This window comes from Tasmannia lanceolata, unplaced genomic scaffold (genome assembly GCF_043159265.1).
Source record: "Tasmannia lanceolata isolate RefF3 unplaced genomic scaffold, GAP_Taslan_0.1 ptg000018l, whole genome shotgun sequence".
Lineage (NCBI taxonomy): Eukaryota > Viridiplantae > Streptophyta > Magnoliopsida > Canellales > Winteraceae > Tasmannia > Tasmannia lanceolata.
In genome coordinates, this window is record NW_027518695.1 from 5996404 (window position 1) to 6022772 (window position 26369).

At 38.8% G+C, this 26369-nt stretch overlaps 1 long non-coding RNA gene across 1 annotated transcript; it reads left to right on the forward strand.

Moving 5' to 3' along the window:
* The first annotated feature begins 1381 nt into the window (after positions 1-1381).
* On the forward strand, positions 1382-25029 carry LOC143851745 (uncharacterized). Its single transcript, XR_013236490.1, has 2 exons — positions 1382-2617; positions 24769-25029. It is a non-coding gene; the product is annotated as an uncharacterized LOC143851745 (long non-coding RNA).
* The last annotated feature ends 1340 nt before the right edge of the window (positions 25030-26369 follow it).

Here is a 26369-nt window from a genome sequence, read left to right on the forward strand (position 1 = left end):
CTTGTCTCCTGAAAGTATTCGCTCCAAGCGTAGAACTCAAATTCTTTCTGAAAGCATTCGCTCCAAGCGTAAAATCAATTGTTCTCTTTGAAAGCTTTCACTCTAAGCGTAACATCAATTTGTCTATTTTGAAAAAGCATTCGCTCTAAGCGTAAAACCAAAATTCTTCCCGAAATCATTCGCTCCAAGCGTAGAATCCAAATTCTTCCTGAAAGTATTCGCTCTAAGCGTAGAACCCAGTTTTTCCTTGAAAACGTTCGCTCCAAGCGTAAAATCAATTTTGTCTCGTTGAAAGCATTCGCTTCAAGCGTAAAATCAATTCTTCCTGAAAGCATTTGCTCCAAGCGTAAAATCATTTTGTATCTTTAAAAGCATTCGCTCCAAGCGTAAAATCATTTTGTATCTTTAAAAGCTTTCGCTCCAAGTGTAAAATCATTTTGTATCTTTAAAAGTTTTTGCTCCAAGCGTAAAATCATTTTGTATCTTTAAAAGTCTTCGCTCCAAGCGTAAAATCATTTTGTATCTTTAAAAGCTTTCGCTCCAAGCGTAAAATCATTTTGTATCTTTAAAAGTTTTCGCTCCAAGCGTAAAATCATTTTGTATCTTTGAAAGCATTCGCTCCAAGCGTAAAATCATTTTGTATCTTTAAAAGCTTTCGCTCCAAGCGTAAAATTTAATATTTCCTTGAAAACATTTCGCCCCGAGCGTAGAACCAAAGTTTCTTCTTTGGGAGCATTCGCCCCGAGCGTAGGAACTATTTTCTTGAAGAGCATTCACCCCGAGTGTAAAGCCAAATTTTTTTCTTGAAAACATCCGCTCCAAGCGTAGATCCAATTTTTCTCTTTGAAAGCATCCGCCCTGAGCGTAGAAATCTGAGAAATACCAAAATCTTTCCAAATGAAGACCCCTGAGGCAACCCTTCCATTTCAAGACCCCTGAGGCAACCTTTCCAAATGAGGACCCCTGAGGCATCTCTTCCATTTAAAACCCCTGAGGCATCACTTCCATTTAAAACCCCTGAGATATCTGATCCTTCCAAAAGTCCAATATTCGCAAAATCATCTCCTTCATTCTTCTTTCTCTCCAATCATTTTTGGGCCAGTCAAAATGTGTTGTCTGTTCAGCTTTGACACTCGCGCGACAAGCACGCTCTGCCAAAGAGGGGCATCTGTAGACACCCCATTTTGACCGTGCCCTAAACCCTCCCATGTTTGATCAAAACCCCATCAAATGAATGAATTAGGATCCCAAATTTCACCCTAAGCTAGGGTAGGATCCCATCTAGCTCCCTGTAAAATTTCGTCAAAATCCGAGTGCGTTTGCCTAGCGAACGAACCAAAGAGGTGTCCGTAGTGTAAACCAGAAAGGGGGTTGAATTTATCCGGTTAGGGGGGCGAATTTATCCTTGAAAGGACGTGTATGGCCGAATAAGACATGATTCGGGCGTGCGCCCATCACTTTTTCGAGTAAAACCGTGCGCTCATCAGGTGGTAGTGCCAATATCACTTCGAAAAATTCTTATAAAAAAGGATTTAAGTTCATTTTTTACAAAAAAAAAAAAAGAGATCTCATTTTCTTGTTTTAACAGAGAGAGAGAAAAGAAAGGAATTTTCGTCGGCTCTTCATCTTCTCCGACGATACTCACCGGAATCCGGCAAATCAAATCCTTGTTTTTACCTTGTTAAAGTCATCTTCTTCATTCCTGTACCTTGAACACCAAGATTATCTTCACTAGAACCTTGATTTTCCTCATTTGAAGCTTACAAAATTCTAGATCTGAGCATTTTCAAGTTTTTCTCCGGTCAATCCGCCAGAGCTCCGATCGTGATCTTTCCTTGCCGTTATCATTTACCTCCTCTTCCATCTCTCCCTCATCAAAGATCAAGACCCACACCTTAGAGCCTCAAATCTACTTCATTTTTTTTAAGGTCAAACCCTAACTCCAGCAAAACTCCATTAATTCCGACGAGAACTTACCGAATTCCGGTCAGCTTTCGTCAAATTTGACCAAGTTTCTTTTTCAGCAACATAACCTTTAAAGTCGAATTCATCTTCTGGCTGCCATTGAAGTTAGCTCCATGACCCAAAAATCTGCAGAGAGTGGGAGCTGAACTAGTAGTTAGAGATTTGACAAACAAAAGAGCAAGAGAGATTCCTTGATTAGAAATTAAAGGGAGAGATCCAAGAAATTGAAAGTAAAGAAAGCTAGAGAGAGAGTTTGTAGAAAAGATCTAATCTTTTATGAAGATTTCTACATGTTCGTTGGAGCATAACACAGAGATTTGAAGTTGATAGGGATTAAAAGAGATTTGAGAGATTCTAGTGAAAAATCAGAGAGCAGAGAAACGAGGGAGCATGGGAGAATGTTTGTATACACTGATGTTTGGGAGTATGGGTGACAATGGGGTTTCCCATCCTAAGAGTTCAGAGTTTCATCCACCGATTACTCCAGAGATGATTCGCCGGCAATCCGACCAATCCATTATCTTGAGAATCAGTTCCTGCTAGCAATTTAACACATTGGCAGCAAAGTGATGATGCTAAATTGGATCTATGCGATCATATTTGACATAAAAAATTCGAAGAGCACTCAAATGTTGGTAATGTTTCTCAACAGGTAGTGTTTTAACCCTTTAGTTATTTCATTTTTAATATTTGATTAGTGTAGCGTAGAATTTCTAATTCCAATTTCTGTTCGTTAGAATTATATAGCATCATAATCAGTGCAAAATATCTTATGGTTATCATATAGATTAGACTACAAAATGAATGGGGATAGCTTCCATTGAAGGAATTCTTTTCTTGAGAGTTTAGGTTGAATCCTTTCAGCTTTAGAATTTTATATAGTTAGGATCTGATATCAGGTTAGTATAATTCTGTAAGATATTTCGTTATTGAGTCTTATCTCAATAGATAATTTTTTAGGATCACTCTTGCTGGCTGTTAATTGAATGCTTTTAGATTCACTCTTATTGGATGCTAATTGAATGCTTTTAAACTCATTAATTCTGTAAGGTAAAATGATTTTGTTAGCTGCCCATTGAATATTTCATTAGTAAGCTTATCTTGTTCCCAACTGATCCTGAACTCATTAAATCTGTTTTATTCGAAGTCTTTAGCATATTCACTTAGAAACTTTTATTATATCTACATTTAGCATAATGATTTTCATTGAGTAATTAGTAGTTATGGGTTACCAAATTATTTTAAAATGGGGACTTAAGATTATAAATTTAAAAAAAAGAGAGGAAGAAGATCAAAAGTTAAATTTTCAGTTTCCAGTTTTTAGGATATAGTGCTGGAAATCTGAACTTTCATATTTTTGGGGTGTTTAAGCCCAGAATTATCCAGATAGACAAACTAGAAAGTTGTAGATCTTTTCCCATAGATAGGAATACATATAAATTTTGCTAAATTTGGATAAGAATTGAGTAAGTTATGCTCATTTCAAGTTTTTTTGTTGAAAAGTGGGTTCAAATGGGTGGTTTCTTGTTTTCCGGTCACATACTGCCGGAATTGGCTGGGGATCCGAACATGAAAGTTTTAGGGGATGTTTTTGAAAATAATTTTTATGTTTTGTAAAACTTCCAATTCTAAGTGTATAAAGCGTTAAATTCAAATTTTGTTTCTAATGTGAGTGGAAGCCCACTTTCTGACAGCAGAGGAGAAAATGGTAATTTCGGGGTGTTGACGGTGAAAATTGACCAAAGTGGTAAACTAAAAAGTTGTTCCTATACGTTTAATAAACAACTTTTATGTTTACCATTTTTTCAGATTTGGAGTTCCTGAGGAAGAAAAATGTAAATTAGATTTCAGGTGTTTTTTTAGAAGTTTTACTTAGGCCGGTCGATTGGGCTGCAGAAAGTAATGTTTTGTGTTTTTTTCTTCCTTGAGAGAAGAAATGTATTTCCTCCTCTAATATGCATAGGCATGGTATAATATGTTTAGATATCTTCTGGTTTGCATTTTATATTTTACTTGCCTCTTATTTTGAAACTTATCGAGACTTATTAGTAGACCACCCTTGTTGGTTATTACCTCTCTTATTAGAGATTAGTATAAGATTCTTAGACATTTATCCTATCATCGCTAGGGCGATGAAGGCGCTAGCCCAAGCCCATCCTTAGGGGACTCACTTAGTCCAAGTAGCACTCCCCTCTCTCATTTAAAAGACTTGCCCAAGTCTTTAGATGTATATTCATTAAATCTTAGGTCCTCATTCATTGCAAGGGCAATGAAAGAGATATCTGGAACCCCTCTCTTTTTGAAGACTTGTCCAGTCTCACTAGCACCCGTATTTGTTTTTCTCTTTCATAGGAGACAGGCCATGTCTCATAAGCATCAGTTGTCATCTCTCTTTTAGGAGACTAGCTTAGTCTCATTAGCTTCTTTCTCTCATTTTATAGAGCTTTTAATTTTGAGTCTACTCCATTAGCTAGAGAGTCTATCTTTCAGAAAGTCTTTTCCATTAGCATAGGAGTCAGTCCTTAGCTAGAGAGTCAGTCTTTCTTTCAGGAGTCAGTCCTATCATCATAGGGGTTATGATTCTATCCAACCTCTCATCAAATCATGTGTTTTTCTATCAGCTCTTGCAAGGCATAGGATGCCGTCCAACCCTTGCAGAGTCATGTTTCTGTCTATTTTTTCCCCCGCAAAGCATAGGATGCTGTCCAACCTTTGCGGGATATCAGGAGTCTGTCCGCCCCTTATGATGATAGGATTCTGTCCTCTTGTGTCAAAAATAACAAAAACATTCAAAAATTTCAAAAATATTCAAAACATCTAAAAAACCAAAAATCTCAAAAATCTTGAGTCATTAGGAGTAGTTAGGAATTTCTTTCCGAACTACGTTGGCTTGATCCCTTTCAACAGGGTACGTAGTGCAGCTTGGGATCCAAATCCCAGGTCCAGCCAAACCTTTAAAAATAAACATTTCACATCTTTCAAAATTACAAAAATATTCAAACCTTTTTCAAAAAGATCTTCCTCTAGAGTTAGGAGTCTGTCCTAGATATTTAGGGTGTTTTAGAGTTAGGAGTCTGTCCTGATTTGTTGATATGGTGTGTCCAGTCGTGTGAGTGTCCCTAGAGTTAGGAGGCTTCAAGTTGATCGGTTAGACATCTAGTCGAACCGATGGCTAGACTAGAAAGCATATAGTCAGCCCATGGTTTTCTTTAGGATGCACAGCCTAGTTACACATAGGATGTAGGGCCCACCTGCATTAGCTTAAGGCTAATCAACTTGCATTAGTTAAGGCATATAGAGTCTTAAAAATTACAATTCACCTGAACTTAAGCTATCGTGTAAAAAGCTTTAAAAATCAGTCGAGTCTAGTGGATCGAGTCTAGGATAGCGGTTCTAGATGGTTAGACATCGTAGTTAGAATAGGGCATCGAACTACGTTGACTCCGATTCTTCCCGAGGCCGGGATACGTAGAGCAGCTGGGATGGACGGCCATCTTGGTCCGAGTCAGGTCGCATTAGAGTTAGGACTCATTTTTGTCCAGTCATGTATAGAATTGAATTGTGTTGTGTACTTTGCTGTGTTCTCTTACTTTCATGTACAGATCCTATACCTTTAGCTGTAGCATGCATGTGTTTGCACACCAGAACTCAGACACTAATTAGGTATGACACTCATAACCTAGTTATTTCTTAGGCGACACTTCTTTCATTTCTTTTATGTGTGCTTATTATTCATCTCTGAGATATGCATGATTAGATAGACGTCTTCTCGGAGATATTCGTTCCCATTTCCTATGACTTTCGCCCAAAACTCTTCAAAATTATTAAATAAATGGCATAAGAGACCAGGTGTTTACACTTGGGCGGATGAGGTGCTCTTTAGACCTTCCGAATTCGTAACCAGGCACGAACCTTCTTTTATATCTCTGGTTATCCGTTGCAACAGAGCATAGTATGGGATCCAGGGCCCATTTGCCTATTTTCCTTGGATGGCGACTCTTCTTTGTTTAAGGTACGCCTCGAATCTGGGCTAGTCCCCGAATCGAGAGGTATCTCACCTTTGTATCGCCACTCATGTTGTGAGGGGCACTTCTTTCGAGAGTTCCTTGGTAGAGCTCTCCATTCACGTGGATGATCCATAGAGACTGTGTTAGCGCGTGGGGGCACGTCCCCCACCGCCGCCTCTCTCGGATCGGGGTCCACAATATCCCAAGAAATTTCCTCGGAAATCCAAGTCACCTAAAAGTGAACATCCCAAGTTGGAGGCCAAAAAGACTATCTTTCAGAAAAAGAAGGGCAAGTGCCACAACTGTGGGAAATGGGGTCACTTTGCTGCAGAATGTAAACAACCTAAGAAGGCTAAATCTGACACACCACAAAAGGAAGCTCATATGATGGTGGGCAGTGCTGCGCCTAAGAGTTTTATTGCCATGTTAGGAAATGGTAAGGCCAGTACTTCTTCAGACTGGTGGTTAGATACAGGAGCCACCTGCCATGTTTGCAACTCAAAGAAACTTCTTACGGATGCCGTTGGCGTGAAAGAGACCGTTACAGTGGCTAGTGGAGCTGAGGCACAGGTGACTCACACTGGAACTGCGAACCTGGTCCTTTCTTCAGGTAAAATACTCACTTTAAAAAATGTTAAAGTAGTTCCTGCTATTCAAAAGAATTTAATTTCTATTAGTCTTTTAGACAATGCTGGCATGTGTTCATCTTTTTTGGGTGGTAGAGTAACTTTAACTGTTAACTCTTATTATTTTGGCTGTGCTTTCTTAATCGATGGTATGTATAGACTGAGTTTAGCAAATGAAACCGTTAGTCAGGTTAGTTCCACTTTGATTGATCCTAAGTTGTTACACACTAGATTGGGACATGTGAACTATAGGAAAATGGTCACACTTGCTAAAACTTATAATATACCTTTAGATACATCGATTAGATTTGACAGGTGTGAAGTGTGTGCACAAACCAAGATCACTAGAAAACCTTTTCGTTCGGTTTCTAGGAGCACACAACTTCTTGAGTTAATACATTCTGACCTCTGTGACTTTAAAAGTTTCACTACTCGAGGTGGTCGGAAGTATTTAATCACATTTATAGACGATTTTTCTAGATATTGTCATATTTATCTCCTAAAATCGAAAGATGAAGCTTTTGATAAATTTAAAATTTTCAAGAATCGTGTTGAAAATCAATTGAACTTGAAAATTAAGCGATTTATGAGTGATAGAGGAGGAGAATACACTTTGACAGAGTTCAAGGAATTCTGTGCCTCTCAGGGCATAATACTTGAAACTACTGCTCCTTACTCACCTCAATCTAATGGCATAGCTGAACGTAAGAACCGGACGTTAACTGAAATGTTAAACTCTATGTTATTGACAGCTGGCATGCCTACTAGCTATTGGGGAGAAGCAGTTTTAACTGCAAATCACATCCTGAATAGAGTACACCACTCTAAGTTGACCACTACTCCTTATGAGTTATGGCATAAACATCCTTGTAGATATGACACTCTTAAGACTTGGGGTTGTATTGCTTATGTGAGGATACAAGACCCTAGGAGACCTAAGGTAGGACCTAGAACAAACACTTGTGTTTATCTAGGTGGTGCAGAAGATAGTGCTGCTGATCGGTTTTTGGATCTATCTACCAATTTGGTTATAGAATCTAGAGATGCAGTATTCTTTGAGAATAAATTTCTCAGAGATCATGGTTTGAACCTACCTGGCGATACTGAGATGGTTACAGAATCGCATGTAGAGTTTGAACAGAATACTTCTGACACCTGTCCTACACTGATTTCTACATCAGAACCTTTAAGGGTTTCTACAAGAGATAGAGTACCCAAGAACTTTGGTGAGGACTTTGTGACCTACCATGTCGAGAATGATCCATCAACCTATAAGGAAGCGATGAGATCTAGGGACTCTTTGTTGTGGGCAGAAGCCATTGATGATGAAATGAGCTCTCTGCTACAAAATCAAACTTGGCAGCTAGTCGATTTGCCAAAAGGGGCTAAGACTGTGGGCTGTAAGTGGATTTTGAAGAAGAAACTTAATCCTGACGGATCCATAGCTCGGTATAAAGCACGTTTAGTAGCTAAGGGCTATACTCAAGTCAGTGGGATAGACTACTTTGATGTTTACTCACCGGTCTGTCATTTGGCAACGATAAGAATTCTTCTTGCTTTGGCTTCTATTGAGAAGTATGTTGTGCATCAAATGGATGTAAAAACGGCTTTCCTTAATGGAGACCTCACAGAGGAAATCTACATGAACCAACCTGAAGGGTTTGTCATGCAAGGTTTCGAGAACAGAGTTTGTAAGCTACACAAATCTTTGTATGGTCTTAAACAAGCACCTAAATTGTGGCATCAAAAATTTGACAAGGTAGTAAAGAGCTTTGGTTTTCAGACCAGTTATTCAGATAAATGCCTTTACTATCGTTCTGTGTCGAATAAGGTTGCGATTATTTGTTTGTATGTAGACGATATGTTGATTCTTGGTTCCGATCTCTCTGTAGTGAGTGACGTGAAAACCACTTTGGCTCAAGAATTCGACATGAAAGATCTTGGTGTGGTTGACACCATTCTTGGTATGAAAGTAAGTTTTGAAAGGCAAGGGATTACTCTTAGCCAAGCCCATTATATTGAAAAACTACTTTCTACATGGGGATACAGTGAGTGTAAACCGATTGAGACACCATTTGATTATACCAAGAAGCTGATCTCTAATGGAGGAGACAGTATGAATCAGTTAGATTATTCTAAACTGATTGGTAGTCTCATGTATGCTATGAGTTGCACTAGACCAGACATAGCCTTTACAGTTGGCATGCTGAGTCGTTTCACTAGTAATCCTGGCCATGAGCACTGTGATGCCCTTATGAGGCTGATGAGATACCTTAAGGGTACTCAAGGATATGCTCTATGTTATACTGGCCATCCTCCTATCCTGGAAGGGTATTCTGATGCATCATGGGGATCAGAATTAGGAGACAGTAAATCTACCAGTGGTTATGTTTTTACACTGGGTGGAGCCGCTGTTGCATGGAAGTCAAAGAGACAGACTTGTATTGCTCTGTCATCTATGGAATCAGAACTTTATGCTTTAGCTTCTACAGGAGATGAAGCAGAGTGGATAAGAGATCTGATCATGGACATTCCATTGACCCATTTAAAGATTAACTCTTTAAGTTTGTTCTGTGATAATCAAGCTACAATTACGATTGTGAAAAACTCACTCTTTAATGGTAAGAGGAGACATGTCAGGCTGAAACATGCCACGCTGAATTATCTTCTAGAACAAGGTATTATCACTTTGGTTGATGTGAGATCGAAGGATAATATGGCCGATGCTCTTACGAAGGGACTGAACAAAGATCGAATATTCAAAACTGTGGGGGAGATGGGGTTAAAGACTGTGTAGACGTGTGTAGACACCCCATTTTGACCGGACCCAAGTTCGCTATGCTTGGGCGAAATCCCGTTCAATCATTTCCGCCATGTTTCGCACTTTTCCGTTAAGTGTTGAGAGAGATTATTCCCAAGAATCCGAACAAGAGAGAATTTGGATCCGATTGATGGGCCCGTCTTGAGCATTTGTTTAGATTTGGATCAAACAGGGTGGCCCGCACATTGTTTTAGTGAAAAATGAGTTTTGAACCTACTTCGATCCAACACCTAAAGATGATCATCAAGAGAACGGTCAAGATCTCAGAGAAGTCGTTTTAACAACCAATTTTGTTTCGATCATCAGGTTGAGTTACTCGGATCAGCCCATTGAAATGATTTAGGAGGACACAACCTACTTAGGTAGGGGACCCATCAATTGGATGGTCTGGATCGTCATAGAGGAATGATTTAAGGGGGCACAACCAATTTACATTGCGACCCACCATTTGAACGGTCAAGATCATCAATTGTCGCCCATCAAATGGACGGTTCGGATCATCAAATGGGAGTGATTTAAAAATGGGGTAACATATTCACATTTTGATCTATTGGATGGTTTGGATCAGCCCATAGGATTGATTAGTGGAGCACAAATTAAATCACATCGCAGCCCACTATTTGAACGGTCAAGATCATCAATTGTCGCCCATCAAATGGACGGTTCGGATCATCAAATAGGAGTGATTTAAAAATGGGGTAACACATTCACATTTTGATCTATTGGATGGCTTGGATCAGCCCATAGGATTGATTAGCGGAGCACAAATTAAATCACATTGTCGCCCATCAAATGAACGGTTCCGATCATACTTTGGAGTGGGGCATATGATTTTATGCACAATTGGGAATTTGGTCACATATGGGACCCATTTGGGTTATCTTTTACCTACTCAAAAGAACTTTAAAAAACATGCATGGGGCCACACACATGTCAAAATTCAATGTCCACAATGGTGGCCACCTACCATGGAATATGTCCACAATGGTGGCCACCTACCATGGAATAAGTCCACAATGGTGGCCACCACCCTCCCATTCCTTTGCTATAAATGGTTCAATGAGGGTGAGTAAGAAGGAGGAGAGAACTCATTTCTCTTCTATCATGTGTTCTAACAAAGTTGCTATGAGGGGTTGAAAAGAAAAAAAAAGAAAAGAAACAAGAAAAGAAGAAAAAGAAACAAAAAAAGAAGCAAAAAGAGAAAGAAAGCGGAAGCGATCGCACGGAGGCGGAATTTTCGAGTTTTTCGGCTCTCGGATTCGGCGAGGAACTCATCACAGGTAGGTACACTGTTTTCGGAATTGTTTAGAATTATTTGGTATATTTTCGGATTTTTGTATGATTTTTAACGAAGAAAACTAAAAGATATACTAAACAGATTCCAAAAATAATGAAATTTCGTGGGAAAATAATATGATAATGATACATTCTACCATGAATTTGTGAGCATTTTTGGATTTTGTTTGGTATATTATTTTACGCATTCTTTGAAAATTATCAGATTTTGGGAGAATTGTTACTGATGTCAAATCACAGATACAATTCTCCAAATTTTTACAGTAGTCTTAAATTCTATACTTCTTGCTTCTGTAAAGGTTTCAAGTGATTTTGATCTTGTTTCATATGAGCTGTAGTCTTAATTCATAATCTGGTTTGACATTTGAAAAATCCGAAACTGATAGTAAATAGTTTTCTAAATTCATGAAAATCTCACAGCATGCTATTTTCACTTATATCTTACTACTGTAGAAATTTCATGGAATTTAGATTTCTATTTCTAGTAGTTTCTGTGTTATTTTTGCAATCTGGTCAATTAATTTTTAAATCCAAATTAAATATGAGTTTAATGTAATAATCTATAAAAATATTCCAGTAAGTTACATCTCATCATATCTTGTTGCTGGAGAAGTTTCAACTCATTTTGAGTTCGTTTGCAACAACTTCACTTGTAAAATCACTCATATGATTAAAATTGATAAAATTCATTGAAAATCCGAAATTAATTGAAAATCATCTTAAAATCTCTAAAGGACCTTAAATTCTGTCACATCTTAATTCCTTAAGAAGGTCTGCTTTGCCTCATTTGTAGAATCCTCTCTGAGGTTGCACCTCAATTTGTGCCTCTGTTAATTAGAGACTAATTTGGTCAATTAGTTGTCTTAGCCTTGCTTCCCCCTTGCAAGGGCAATGATAAGGTTACTTGGAGCCCATCTTTGTGTTTGTTTGGGAGATCCGCCCGGTCTCATTCTCTCGTTAGTCCTCTTTGTGCGCCGTTTGGTTTTGGGAGAACACCCTACTCGGCTTGGCTTCATACCCCTACCCTTATGGGTATTGGGTTGCACATTTGTTGCACCCTAGGGCTAGGTAGCTGTCCGGCCCGGCTGGGTGTTTTACCTCTGCCAAATGTTCAAATTCGTGTTTCCTTTTCTCTTAGAGAGTCTTTGACTCATTTATCTTTAGTTGGTGTTAGTGGAGTCTTTGACTCATGTTTCCATTTCTTTTAGAGAGTCTTTGACTCATCTATCCTTTAGTGGGTGTTAGTGGAGTCTCTGACTCGTGTTTCCTTTTCTTTTAGAGAGTCTTTGATTCACTTCGTTTTCTTAGTAGGTATTATTAGAGAGTCTTTGACTCATTCGTTCTTTTGTGGTATTACTAGGGAGTCTTTGACTCATTGGTTCTTCTGTTGGCGTTTTTTGGGAGTCTTTGACTCATTCCTCCTCTAAGTTGTAGTATTAGAGAGTCTCTGACTCATTTGTTCCCCTCTTTAAGGTTGTTAGTTCGGAGTTTCTCCTTTAGAGTTGTTGATTACTTCGCTTTTGATTAGAGGCTAACTCAGTCTTATTAGAGCTTTGCTTGCTTGGGATCTTGGATTGTTTTCTCTCTTCTTGGGACGCTATCTTTCTTGTTGTGGTTTGTCTCTTTGAGACGCTAATTGCTTATTCGGGGTTTCCCCTTTTTGCTTTAGGGCTTTGCCCTAGTTTGTGGTATTACTTGCGTGTTCCCTTTAAGATTAAAAATATTTTAAGGTCCTGAGCATTGGAAAAGCTTTAAAATCCAAAAACATTAGAAATTTAAAACTCAAAAACATTTGAAAACTTTAAAAATATCAAAAACATTTGAAAATATAAAAAAACCTTAAAAAATCTGAAGTGTGAGTGTTTCTTTTAGAAGCGTAGTTTGAGAGTTCGTTTCGAACTACGTTGGCTTGATCCTCTTACGAGGTACGTAGGGCAGCTTGGGATTTATATCCCAAGTCCAGCCAAACTTTTTTTGTAAATAAACGTTTTAAACCTTCTTCAAAAACCTTTAAAATATTGTTTTCAAAAGACCTTCCTCTAGAGTTAGGAGTTTCTCCTCGATAGAGAATTTTAGAGTTAGGGTTTTTCTTTTGATAGGTTGTTTGATTGATTGTTTGCTGTGTGCTTGTTTTAGAGTTAGAGGTCTGTCCTAGAGTTATAGGAGCGCCTCCGTCCGGTCAGTTGGCGATCCACATCGCCGAGTGATGACTAGAGTAGGATACGCTAGTCCACCCTTGGTTTTCCTTAGGAAATACAGCCTAGTCACACATAGGTTGTAAGAACCACCTGCATTAGCTTAGGGCTAATCTGCATTTAGTTAGGGCATATAGGGTGTCATAAAATCCACAATTCACTGAAATTTAAATAATCGTACAAGAAACTTTAATAACCGGTTCGGTCTTTTAGATCGAGTCTAGGATAGAAGTCTAGGTGTCTTAGGCATCCTAGCTTAGAATAGGCGCGAAGAACTACGTTGCCTTGATTCTCGTGGAGGCGGGGATACGTAGGCTTCTTTGGATGAATACCAGACCATCTGAGGACTCGGGCTAATCACTTTTAAAACTGTTGAAACAATCAAATCACTTAGGATTTTCCATGAAATTAGAATTTTAGGAGAACTTTCACTTAGATTGAATCCAAACCAATTAAGAAATCAAGATACACATTTAGGATTCACATTGAAATTAGATCATAGGATGCATGTCACATAGATAGCACATTAACAGAGAGTTGAATGAGCCATTAAAAATGAATTTAAAAGAGTTAACTTTTGGAATTGAAGACCGATTATCGGGCAGGAATGGTGCATGTGGTGGATAAATCCCCATACCTTCCATTCTTGTAACCAGGTAGCGAGTCTAGATTTCTGGTTAATTATAGGTCCTAGATCCCACATCTAGGTGGCGACTCTGTCAGTCTCTTTTGTGTGGAATTCGGATTGCCTTAGTGATCCCAAGTTCACATAAAAGATGAATTAAAATTAATAATAAAAGGCACACGCCAATCGCGTGGGTACGAGAGACCAAGAGATAGTGCGTGGCGGCTCTCGCGCCACCACCCCTCTCGCGGGATCGGGTCCCACAGACTGGCGACTCTGCTGGGGACAACCTAACTTCATTACAATTCCAAAGGATAACTCATTTGAATCTATTTCAACTGGCTCATGAAAACTCTATCTCTTTTATGCTTGTTAGATTAGTTTGTATGCTTTATTTTCTCATCACATTTACTCAAACTTAATCTAACAAAACCTGAAGGCATCATAGATTGCGCGAACTTATTGCACACACTTACATCACTTTCATCTAAACCCCTGCATCTCACATGCACACACGTCCTATTTTAGGAACCCGGAGTGTTATCTAGCATGGTTGACTGGGATTTCATCACCTGGTGCCTCTGTGCTAGAGAAGCATTCCACCCTTAGCCTAGTACCTTTATGGTACGTAAACGGATCTCTTGTTCACGTACTGATACACCGGACACTGGTACAGTATATCGAACATAGATTCGCGCTAAGGGAACTCTTGGCCTTACCCCTAGATTAACCCACACATGCATGTAGTATACGAACACATGTGCATCACGTGTGTGAGCCTAGTTTAGGATATCTTACCCAATTGTGTGTGTGAGCCTAGTTTAGGATATCCTACCCATTTGTGTCTAGATTAGGCCGTAGTCCATCTTTCAATGGCTACGATCGGTCCTAGGTACACAAACAAAGTCATGAGTCGAGATCCTCTCTCCACTCCGCTAGATTAGGGTTAGGATTGATGCCTTCAGGTAACACTGATAAAATGTGCGAAGATTAAAAAAAAACTTTTCCTTTGGGGTTAGGATGTAAATCCCATTCATTTCCAAAGATCTCATAGGATTAGTCATTCATGATCCATCCGTTGAAAGCAATCTTATGCTATCTCATCTCATCTTGATCTAATCATATTGGTCTACAGTTGTTGATATCCATCATTCAGATTTTAGATCTGGCCCTGGACTCTACTTTTGTCATTCTTATGGCCATGGTCTATTATCTGAGCCATTGATTTTTCATTGATCAATGTTTACCTATCATATATCTTTTACCCTTGGATCATATCGAAATCATTGATGGAGAAGTTTGATCTTACCTGTATTCTTTGAGTGCATGATCGTTGCTGAGATCGAAACTTATTTTGATTAGGGATGTTTATCGTTCCTGACTCTTTCATTCCCAAAAGAAGAACGGTTATATCCAAAGAGCACCTTAAGGAATAGATTGAGGATTCTTTCCAAATTAACATACCCGTTGATGTATTTCAAGATTACTCTTTTCTCTATTTGTTTAGAATTTTTATCCCATGACTATTGAGATAGTGTGATTGCTTCTAAGTCAAAAGTCTGTGTTCAACAAAAAGCCCTTCTTCCAAAAGACTGACCATTTCTGAATTCATTCGATACATCAGTCTATTGCTTTACCCACATTGTCAGCATAAGCCTTTTGTTGCCCCATTTAACCTAGACCTTGTGGAGTTGCCTTTTCTGGGATTCCTACTCTGGGATTGAACTTTATAGTTATCATTATCATGGGGAAAGGTGTATCATCTATAAACTTTCAGTGTCAGTTCACTACCTTTGAAGAAGTGTCCTGTGTCTTTAGATTTATCTTTCATTGAGTGTACATCAACTTTCTTCTCTCTAAGTTGAAAAAGTTCAGTTATGTAGATGTTAAAAAAGAAGAAGAGAGAAGTGTCATATCTGCCAGTCTTTCTTATATAGAGTCAGTGTTCTGTTTTCTATCAGAACTGATAAAGAGCCCATTGAGGTGTGTCAAAAATCATCAATGTACTTACAGTCTTCAATTCAATAAAATGGTTGATTTCGTATCTTTGATACTCTATGATTCACTCTTAGATCTAATGTTTAAACAACTAAAGACCCCCTTTTCGGATGAGAATGCAGACGAAATTCACCTCGAGATCTGAAAGATGGTCGAACGAGAGGAAGAGCGTCGAGCATAGCCACTTAAAGAAGAAATCGAAGCCATTGATAGTGGTATCGAAATCCGAAATTCGGGAGAAATGGATTGGAAAAACTTTATCTCCTAAGGAGCGCAAAGAATTGATAAACCTGTTTAGAGGGGTTTGAGGTAGTCTTGCTTGATCCTTTAAGGATAAACCAGGGGAATGCCCTGTCGTTGAGCAAAGCAAGACTTCATCTGCTTTAGACATCCAGTTGAAGAGTAAAATTTTAAAGAGATAAGCATCAGACATCCTGTGGAGCTGATGAAATACTGAGAGAAGATTTTCGGACAAGGAGTTGTGGAATCTTGAGCATAAATCCAAGATCTTTGAGATGAGAGTGGAGCACAGTGGTTGAAGTTTTGCCAGAAAACCGCCAGACTCCTCGATAAAAAAAAAAAAATTCTAAGTCTTTGAACCTCAGCATTCAAGAGCTTGTACATCATATACATCAGGAGGCCATCATTGGACATTTGAGCCTTAATAGCCAAAATCCTAAAATCCTTTTGAGAACCCTTTGGGCCAACAATTTAAAGCCAATGTTTCTTTTCAAACACATTATAAACTCGGGGCATTTATGCACCCGAACTACGTCGGACCTGATCCCCATTTCTTCAGGGGTACGTAGGCAACTTGATTAATTCAGGTTCGGTCAAACCTTGGGATAAAATCCCTTTTCAAAATTTTGAAGCTAAATGCTAAACCATTCTTTGAAAAATCCTTAAGCGAACTACGCGGACCTGATCCTCCATTTTTGGGGTACGTAGGTAGTCTGGCTAGACCAGATTCGGTCCAAATCCTTAGAACCTTAGGTATTTAACCCTTTTGAACCCGAGCCCACCTAGAAAGTCCTTCTGGTGAAACAAGTAAAGGTTCGAGGCGAATGAAAAGAAAAACAGAAAGAAAAGAATGAGAGTCTGAAGATCCGCTAGGTTGAAAACCCGAAAGGGCGGCCTAGAGAAAGGTGAAAGTCGTTTTTCTTGCTAAGTCAACAAGCAAAATGATTGACTTATCAGAAGGTAAGGGTAGTGGTATGCTGGATTGAAAACTTGAAGAGACAATCTAGTCAGAGGCAAATACTTCCCATGAAAAGTTGAGTTGAATAGAAGCAGAAGGAGTTCCTCAGTTACGTAGAATTCCTAAGTTTGAGTACAAGCAAAAATTGAGATAAGTAGTCTTTTAGACTGAAAGCTTGGAAAGCAAAAGTTGAGATAAGTGGTCTTTTAGACTGAAAACTTGGAAGACATTAATTTTGACTTCTTCCGAAAAGACAAATCAAGGAGACCGAGAAGCAACCTCTATAGGGCAGGATCCTGGAATCCGAATAGTGTCAGCAAGGCTTACTTTGACACCTTTTTAAACTAGGGGCATTAAAACCGAGCAATCCGAAGGGGTATAACCATGACGGATGTCCTGATGGAGGAAACTAGAGCCTTTTGGCATGGTTTTTGAGACTACTCTAAGAGTGGCTGACCTTACCATTTAAAAATAACACATTTGATTTAAGAGTGAATCAAAATTTAGTCAAGTCCCATGAATATTGTAAGTCTTCTTTGAAAGAGTCCTCAGGAGTCTGTTCCTTGTTTCTCATTGTTTTCTTTTAGAATCAAAAGTGTTTGGCACTGGAGAGAATGGGTGTACACCTTCCGAAATGTAAAGAAAAATCTAGAGTAGATCCGGGTTTAAGAATCAAAGAAGGGCAAGAGATTTGTTATTCAGACCTGCCTGAAACATCAAAGCCTCAAGCACTGAGCAAAATGAAGAACTCTTACGTTCAGCCTTTGTGAAGGTGGTCTTACCATTATACCAAAGAATTCTGCTTTCTTAAAACCTTGTCATGGAAGCACATCATACTAGGGGCATCTTTTATGACTTGCGTCATAAAAGATATTACACAATGATAACTGGGATATCTATTCTTAGCAAATAGAAACCAGAGAAGCTTGAACATACTCTTTGAGTTGAATTCCCTTGATCAAGTTGTTTCTTTTGGAGTCAAAGTTTCATAAACTTCAATTCCCAGCGGGGTATATAATCTACTCCTGCATCCTTCAAACCTCATTAGAATGCTTTTCATCTGTTAAAGAGAGTCAGCACCTAAAAATCTCATCAATCTACTTGAGTTTTGCTTTCAGCAAAGATCATGCACTCCCATTTATTCTCGGCAGGAGATCGCTATGCTATCAATGAACTCGATATAAGATCGATAAATATTTTTGTGTTGATTTGAGACTCTTTGAGTAGTTAAGGCCCTTTGAGTGTTACAGACTCTTCGGGTAGTTGAGACTCTCTGAGTATAAATGTTTTGATTTGTTTTGAGACTCTTTGAGTAGTTGAGACCCTTTGAGTGTTACAGACTCTTCGGGTAGTTGAGACTCTTTGAGTATAAATGTTTTGTGTTGATTTGAGACTCTTTGAGTAGTTGAGACCCTTTGAGTGTTACAGACTCTTCGGGTAGTTGAGACTCTTTGAGTATAAATGTTTTGTGTTGATTTGAGACTCTTTGAGTAGTTGAGACCCTTCGAGTGTTACAGACTCTTCGGGTAGTTGAGACTCTTTGAGTATAAATGTTTTGTGTTGATTTGAGACTCTTTGAGTAGTTGAGACCCTTCGAGTGTTACAGACTCTTCGGGTAGTTGAGACTCTTTGAGTATAAATGTTTTGTGTTGATTTGAGACTCTTTGAGTAGTTGAGACCCTTCGAGTGTTACAGACTCTTCGGGTAGTTGAGACTCTTTGAGTATAAATGTTTTTGTTGATTTCAGACTCTTTGAGTAGTTGAGACCCTTTGAGTGTTACAGACTCTTCGGGTAGTTGAGACTCCTTGAGTATAAATGTTTTGTGTTGGTTTGAGACTCTTTGAGTAGTTGGGACCCTTTGAGTGTTACAGACTCTTCGGGTAGTTGAGACTCTTTGAGTATAAATAGTTTTTGATGTATTTGAGACTCTTTGAGTAGTTGAGACCCTTTGAGTGTTACAGACTCTTCGGGTAGTTGAGACTCTTTGAGTATAAATAGTTTTTGATGTATTTGAGACTCTTTGAGTAATTGAGACCCTTCGAGTGTTGCAGACTCTTCGGGTAGTTGAGACTCTTTGAGTATAAATGTTTTTTGTGTTGATTTGAGACTCTTTGAGTAGTTGAGACCCTTTGAGTGTTACAGACTCTTCGGGTAGTTGAGACTCTTTGAGCATAAATGTTTTTTTGTGTTGATTTGAGACTCTTTGAGTATAAATGTTTCGCCATGATTTGAGACTCTTTGAGTAGTTGAGACCCTTCGAGTGTTACAGACTCTTCGGGTAGTTGAGACTTTTTGAGTATAAATGATCTTTGTTGATTTGAGACTCTTTGAGTAGTTGAGATCCTTTGAGTGTTAGTTGAGACTCTTTGAGTATAAATGTTTTTGTGATGTATTTGAGACTCTTTGAGTAGTTGAGATCCTTTTAGTGTTATAGACTCTTCGGGTAGTTGAGACTTTTTGAGTATAAATGATCTTTGTTGATTTAAGACTCTTTGAGTAGTTGAGATCCTTTGAGTATTATAGACTCTTCGGGTAGTTGAGACCTTTTTTTAGTATAAATGTTTTGCGTTAATTTGAGACTCTTTGAGTAGTTAAGGCCCTTTGAGTGTTACAGACTCTTCGGGTAGTTGAGACTTTTTGAGTATAAATGTTTTGCGTTAATTTGAGACTCTTTGAGTAGTTAAGCCCCTTTGAGTGTTACAGACTCTTCGGGTAGTTGAGGCTCTTTGAGTATAAAGATTTTTATGAAGCTCTCTGAGTGTTTGATTTGAGACTCTATGAGTGTTACATACTCTTTGAGTAATTTGATTTGATATTCTTTGAAGGGTTGATTTACGTCTGCATCGATAGTGGTCTGCTTTCTTTGAGGTAATTTCATTGGGTTCGTTTTCTTAAAAGCTTTATTTTAACAGAGTATGTTTGTGTTTGCTTTAATAGAGTCTTTGCGTATTGATTTAAATAGTTGAGTTGTGAGTATTAGAGAGAGGCCATCTCATTGAGATGTCGTGATTGCCGAGTTAAGGGTCGGTGAGAGGTCATCTCCCTTTTGCTTCTAGTCTTTCAGTCTCGTAGTGCTATTTTGTTGTTTTACCCTGATGAACATCATTTTAAAAACAAAAAAAAAACTTGTTTTACTTTGTTTTCGGGCCGGCCAAAATGTGTCGTCTGTTCAGCTTTGCCATTCGTGTGTTACACATGCTTTGCCAAAGAGGGGCATCTGTAGACACCCCATTTTGACCGGACCCAAGTTCGCTATGCTTGGGCGAAATCCCGTTCAATCATTTCCGCCATGTTTCGCACTTTTCCGTTAAGTGTTGAGAGAGATTATTCCCAAGAATCCGAACAAGAGAGAATTTGGATCCGATTGATGGGCCCGTCTTGAGCATTTGTTTAGATTTGGATCAAACAGGGTGGCCCGCACATTGTTTTAGTGAAAAATGAGTTTTGAACCTACTTCGATCCAACACCTAAAGATGATCATCAAGAGAACGGTCAAGATCTCAGAGAAGTCGTTTTAACAACCAATTTTGTTTCGATCATCAGGTTGAGTTACTCGGATCAGCCCATTGAAATGATTTAGGAGGACACAACCTACTTAGGTAGGGGACCCATCAATTGGATGGTCTGGATCGTCATAGAGGAATGATTTAAGGGGGCACAACCAATTTACATTGCGACCCACCATTTGAACGGTCAAGATCATCAATTGTCGCCCATCAAATGGACGGTTCGGATCATCAAATGGGAGTGATTTAAAAATGGGGTAACATATTCACATTTTGATCTATTGGATGGTTTGGATCAGCCCATAGGATTGATTAGTGGAGCACAAATTAAATCACATCGCAGCCCACTATTTGAACGGTCAAGATCATCAATTGTCGCCCATCAAATGGACGGTTCGGATCATCAAATAGGAGTGATTTAAAAATGGGGTAACACATTCACATTTTGATCTATTGGATGGCTTGGATCAGCCCATAGGATTGATTAGCGGAGCACAAATTAAATCACATTGTCGCCCATCAAATGAACGGTTCCGATCATACTTTGGAGTGGGGCATATGATTTTATGCACAATTGGGAATTTGGTCACATATGGGACCCATTTGGGTTATCTTTTACCTACTCAAAAGAACTTTAAAAAACATGCATGGGGCCACACACATGTCAAAATTCAATGTCCACAATGGTGGCCACCTACCATGGAATATGTCCACAATGGTGGCCACCTACCATGGAATAAGTCCACAATGGTGGCCACCACCCTCCCATTCCTTTGCTATAAATGGTTCAATGAGGGTGAGTAAGAAGGAGGAGAGAACTCATTTCTCTTCTATCATGTGTTCTAACAAAGTTGCTATGAGGGGTTGAAAAGAAAAAAAAAGAAAAGAAACAAGAAAAGAAGAAAAAGAAACAAAAAAAGAAGCAAAAAGAGAAAGAAAGCGGAAGCGATCGCACGGAGGCGGAATTTTCGAGTTTTTCGGCTCTCGGATTCGGCGAGGAACTCATCACAGGTAGGTACACTGTTTTCGGAATTGTTTAGAATTATTTGGTATATTTTCGGATTTTTGTATGATTTTTAACGAAGAAAACTAAAAGATATACTAAACAGATTCCAAAAATAATGAAATTTCGTGGGAAAATAATATGATAATGATACATTCTACCATGAATTTGTGAGCATTTTTGGATTTTGTTTGGTATATTATTTTACGCATTCTTTGAAAATTATCAGATTTTGGGAGAATTGTTACTGATGTCAAATCACAGATACAATTCTCCAAATTTTTACAGTAGTCTTAAATTCTATACTTCTTGCTTCTGTAAAGGTTTCAAGTGATTTTGATCTTGTTTCATATGAGCTGTAGTCTTAATTCATAATCTGGTTTGACATTTGAAAAATCCGAAACTGATAGTAAATAGTTTTCTAAATTCATGAAAATCTCACAGCATGCTATTTTCACTTATATCTTACTACTGTAGAAATTTCATGGAATTTAGATTTCTATTTCTAGTAGTTTCTGTGTTATTTTTGCAATCTGGTCAATTAATTTTTAAATCCAAATTAAATATGAGTTTAATGTAATAATCTATAAAAATATTCCAGTAAGTTACATCTCATCATATCTTGTTGCTGGAGAAGTTTCAACTCATTTTGAGTTCGTTTGCAACAACTTCACTTGTAAAATCACTCATATGATTAAAATTGATAAAATTCATTGAAAATCCGAAATTAATTGAAAATCATCTTAAAATCTCTAAAGGACCTTAAATTCTGTCACATCTTAATTCCTTAAGAAGGTCTGCTTTGCCTCATTTGTAGAATCCTCTCTGAGGTTGCACCTCAATTTGTGCCTCTGTTAATTAGAGACTAATTTGGTCAATTAGTTGTCTTAGCCTTGCTTCCCCCTTGCAAGGGCAATGATAAGGTTACTTGGAGCCCATCTTTGTGTTTGTTTGGGAGATCCGCCCGGTCTCATTCTCTCGTTAGTCCTCTTTGTGCGCCGTTTGGTTTTGGGAGAACACCCTACTCGGCTTGGCTTCATACCCCTACCCTTATGGGTATTGGGTTGCACATTTGTTGCACCCTAGGGCTAGGTAGCTGTCCGGCCCGGCTGGGTGTTTTACCTCTGCCAAATGTTCAAATTCGTGTTTCCTTTTCTCTTAGAGAGTCTTTGACTCATTTATCTTTAGTTGGTGTTAGTGGAGTCTTTGACTCATGTTTCCATTTCTTTTAGAGAGTCTTTGACTCATCTATCCTTTAGTGGGTGTTAGTGGAGTCTCTGACTCGTGTTTCCTTTTCTTTTAGAGAGTCTTTGATTCACTTCGTTTTCTTAGTAGGTATTATTAGAGAGTCTTTGACTCATTCGTTCTTTTGTGGTATTACTAGGGAGTCTTTGACTCATTGGTTCTTCTGTTGGCGTTTTTTGGGAGTCTTTGACTCATTCCTCCTCTAAGTTGTAGTATTAGAGAGTCTCTGACTCATTTGTTCCCCTCTTTAAGGTTGTTAGTTCGGAGTTTCTCCTTTAGAGTTGTTGATTACTTCGCTTTTGATTAGAGGCTAACTCAGTCTTATTAGAGCTTTGCTTGCTTGGGATCTTGGATTGTTTTCTCTCTTCTTGGGACGCTATCTTTCTTGTTGTGGTTTGTCTCTTTGAGACGCTAATTGCTTATTCGGGGTTTCCCCTTTTTGCTTTAGGGCTTTGCCCTAGTTTGTGGTATTACTTGCGTGTTCCCTTTAAGATTAAAAATATTTTAAGGTCCTGAGCATTGGAAAAGCTTTAAAATCCAAAAACATTAGAAATTTAAAACTCAAAAACATTTGAAAACTTTAAAAATATCAAAAACATTTGAAAATATAAAAAAACCTTAAAAAATCTGAAGTGTGAGTGTTTCTTTTAGAAGCGTAGTTTGAGAGTTCGTTTCGAACTACGTTGGCTTGATCCTCTTACGAGGTACGTAGGGCAGCTTGGGATTTATATCCCAAGTCCAGCCAAACTTTTTTTGTAAATAAACGTTTTAAACCTTCTTCAAAAACCTTTAAAATATTGTTTTCAAAAGACCTTCCTCTAGAGTTAGGAGTTTCTCCTCGATAGAGAATTTTAGAGTTAGGGTTTTTCTTTTGATAGGTTGTTTGATTGATTGTTTGCTGTGTGTTTGTTTTAGAGTTAGAGGTCTGTCCTAGAGTTATAGGAGCGCCTCCGTCCGGTCAGTTGGCGATCCACATCGCCGAGTGATGACTAGAGTAGGATACGCTAGTCCACCCTTGGTTTTCCTTAGGAAATACAGCCTAGTCACACATAGGTTGTAAGAACCACCTGCATTAGCTTAGGGCTAATCTGCATTTAGTTAGGGCATATAGGGTGTCATAAAATCCACAATTCACTGAAATTTAAATAATCGTACAAGAAACTTTAATAACCGGTTCGGTCTTTTAGATCGAGTCTAGGATAGAAGTCTAGGTGTCTTAGGCATCCTAGCTTAGAATAGGCGCGAAGAACTACGTTGCCTTGATTCTCGTGGAGGCGGGGATACGTAGGCTTCTTTGGATGAATACCAGACCATCTGAGGACTCGGGCTAATCACTTTTAAAACTGTTGAAACAATCAAATCACTTAGGATTTTCCATGAAATTAGAATTTTAGGAGAACTTTCACTTAGATTGAATCCAAACCAATTAAGAAATCAAGATACACATTTAGGATTCACATTGAAATTAGATCATAGGATGCATGTCACATAGATAGCACATTAACAGAGAGTTGAATGAGCCATTAAAAATGAATTTAAAAGAGTTAACTTTTGGAATTGAAGACCGATTATCGGGCAGGAATGGTGCATGTGGTGGATAAATCCCCATACCTTCCATTCTTGTAACCAGGTAGCGAGTCTAGATTTCTGGTTAATTATAGGTCCTAGATCCCACATCTAGGTGGCGACTCTGTCAGTCTCTTTTGTGTGGAATTCGGATTGCCTTAGTGATCCCAAGTTCACATAAAAGATGAATTAAAATTAATAATAAAAGGCACACGCCAATCGCGTGGGTACGAGAGACCAAGAGATAGTGCGTGGCGGCTCTCGCGCCACCACCCCTCTCGCGGGATCGGGTCCCACAACGTGTCTTAACCTACATTCATATTATTTTGAATTTTTCGAATCTCCCTATCTTGGCCAAGATAAGCACTTGATATGTTTCAATGATGTTTACAGTTATCTTTATGTCATTCCACATTTGATGACATGTCCTTCTTGGGAAAGGTTGTTTCATTCCAAACTTGATGATACAGCTTAACTCAATTTGGATATGATGCCTGTAACATTCCAAATGAAAACATGGAATGGTTCTTTGTAAAAAAACTGTTTAGGTCTGGTTCTTGATTGAAACTTGACATTGATGCTTATTGATATTGATATTTATTTTTCAGCCATTATGAAATTGTACTAAGTTCTTCTGGTAGAACTAGATACTTTTAGTAAAATACACAAATGATTGGATTCATTTTTTAATGAAATTCATATTTGATAATTTACAGGAATTGGCGAAAATGGAGGAGATTGCCTCAATTTGGATCTTGATGAGGATGACTTACTTGATGAGTGAATCCTTATAGTGCAGTGGAACTATTATTTTCTTTTCCGTTGATTAAATAGTTCACCTACATATAAAACTGCTTATGTTTGAGTTTAGATTATTTCTAAAACTCTTGGTTATTCTTTAAAGTATTTTTGTTTTCAGTTGGATTACAAATCTTTATTGATATGGTGATATGGATGATTCAATAATTTTGTTTGGACATCACATTATCTATCTATTGGATTGTGCTATATGTAGAACATAGGAGGAGATTGTTGGGTATATCATATAACCCATGTATGTTCTAATATAAGCCCAATAGGTAATGGACCAGGTGTAGTGGGCCCATTTGGGCTGGAGCCCATTAACCTCTTCTAACCCTAGTGTATCTTTATATATAGGGGCTGGAGGCAACAAACTTGGTATTCCAAACTAGATACCTTGGGTGTAATGCTTTAAGCATCCTGCTTAAACCCTAATAACCCTAACAAACAGAACCGAGGTGGTCCTGAAGGAACAAAGATAATACAATGATAGCAGTGCAATAATTCAAGGAGGTAGATAGTCAAAGCACTCAAACGCGGCCCGAAAGACTCCTTTCTTGGCAAGGGTGTCTGCTTCCGCATTGGCTGATCTCCTGACATGGCGAAAAACTATTGATGAGCCCTTAGCTCTGTCCTCAATTTCCTCTAAGAGAGGCAAAAATCGCCAAGGGGGAGAAGCGTTACCCGAAAGCCAGCGAATAACATTTAAGGAATCCCCTTCGACGATAATGTTGTCGCACTCCAGACGAGGCATCGAGAGAAGCCCGCTATGAACGGCTCGGACCTCTGCCTCGTTTGAGTCTGCCACTCCGATAGGCCCCGAGTAGGCCCAGAGGACTTCCCCTTTGTGGTTTCTACATAACCCCCCTACTCCTGCCATTCCTGGATTGCCGATAGACGATCCGTCAAAGTTAAGTTTCAGGGACCCCGGAGGAGGAGGAATCCAGGAGGGGATGATTTTCACTTTGGTAGCCGATTCCAAGCATATGATTGACCATCCTTCCCAGAGGTCGAAAGCTGAAACAAAACGAAACAGAGGAAGGCTTCGAGCCCAGGATATGACCGCAGCTATCAACTGAATATAAATCCAATAGGGAGATCTAGCCTTCCCTTCAAAGATACGAGCATTCCTCTCTTTCCACAAGAACCACCATGAGGCCAGGAGACACATCTTCCACAGCGTTCTGCCTTTCCTTTTCCAAGGAGTCCAGGCCCAACTCTGAATGAATTCAGCCATAGAGTTGGAGGGGACCCAACTGATTCCAAAACGAGAAAAATAAGACCCCAAATATGAAAGAGCAGAGGAGATCCTTATTTTGTTAAGAGAGCAGAGGAGAGAGCTGAGAAAGAGAGAGTGAAAAGGGCTTTGCAGCCATCTCTCCACCACCCTCAACCCCCAAAATCCGACCGACCAACTCGTCAGCACCATCTTCTACCTTAGTTCCACCACCATCTCCTCTCACATCCCAACCCCATTTATATGTGAGTCTTTCAGTAAGTTTACATATCTTTTTAT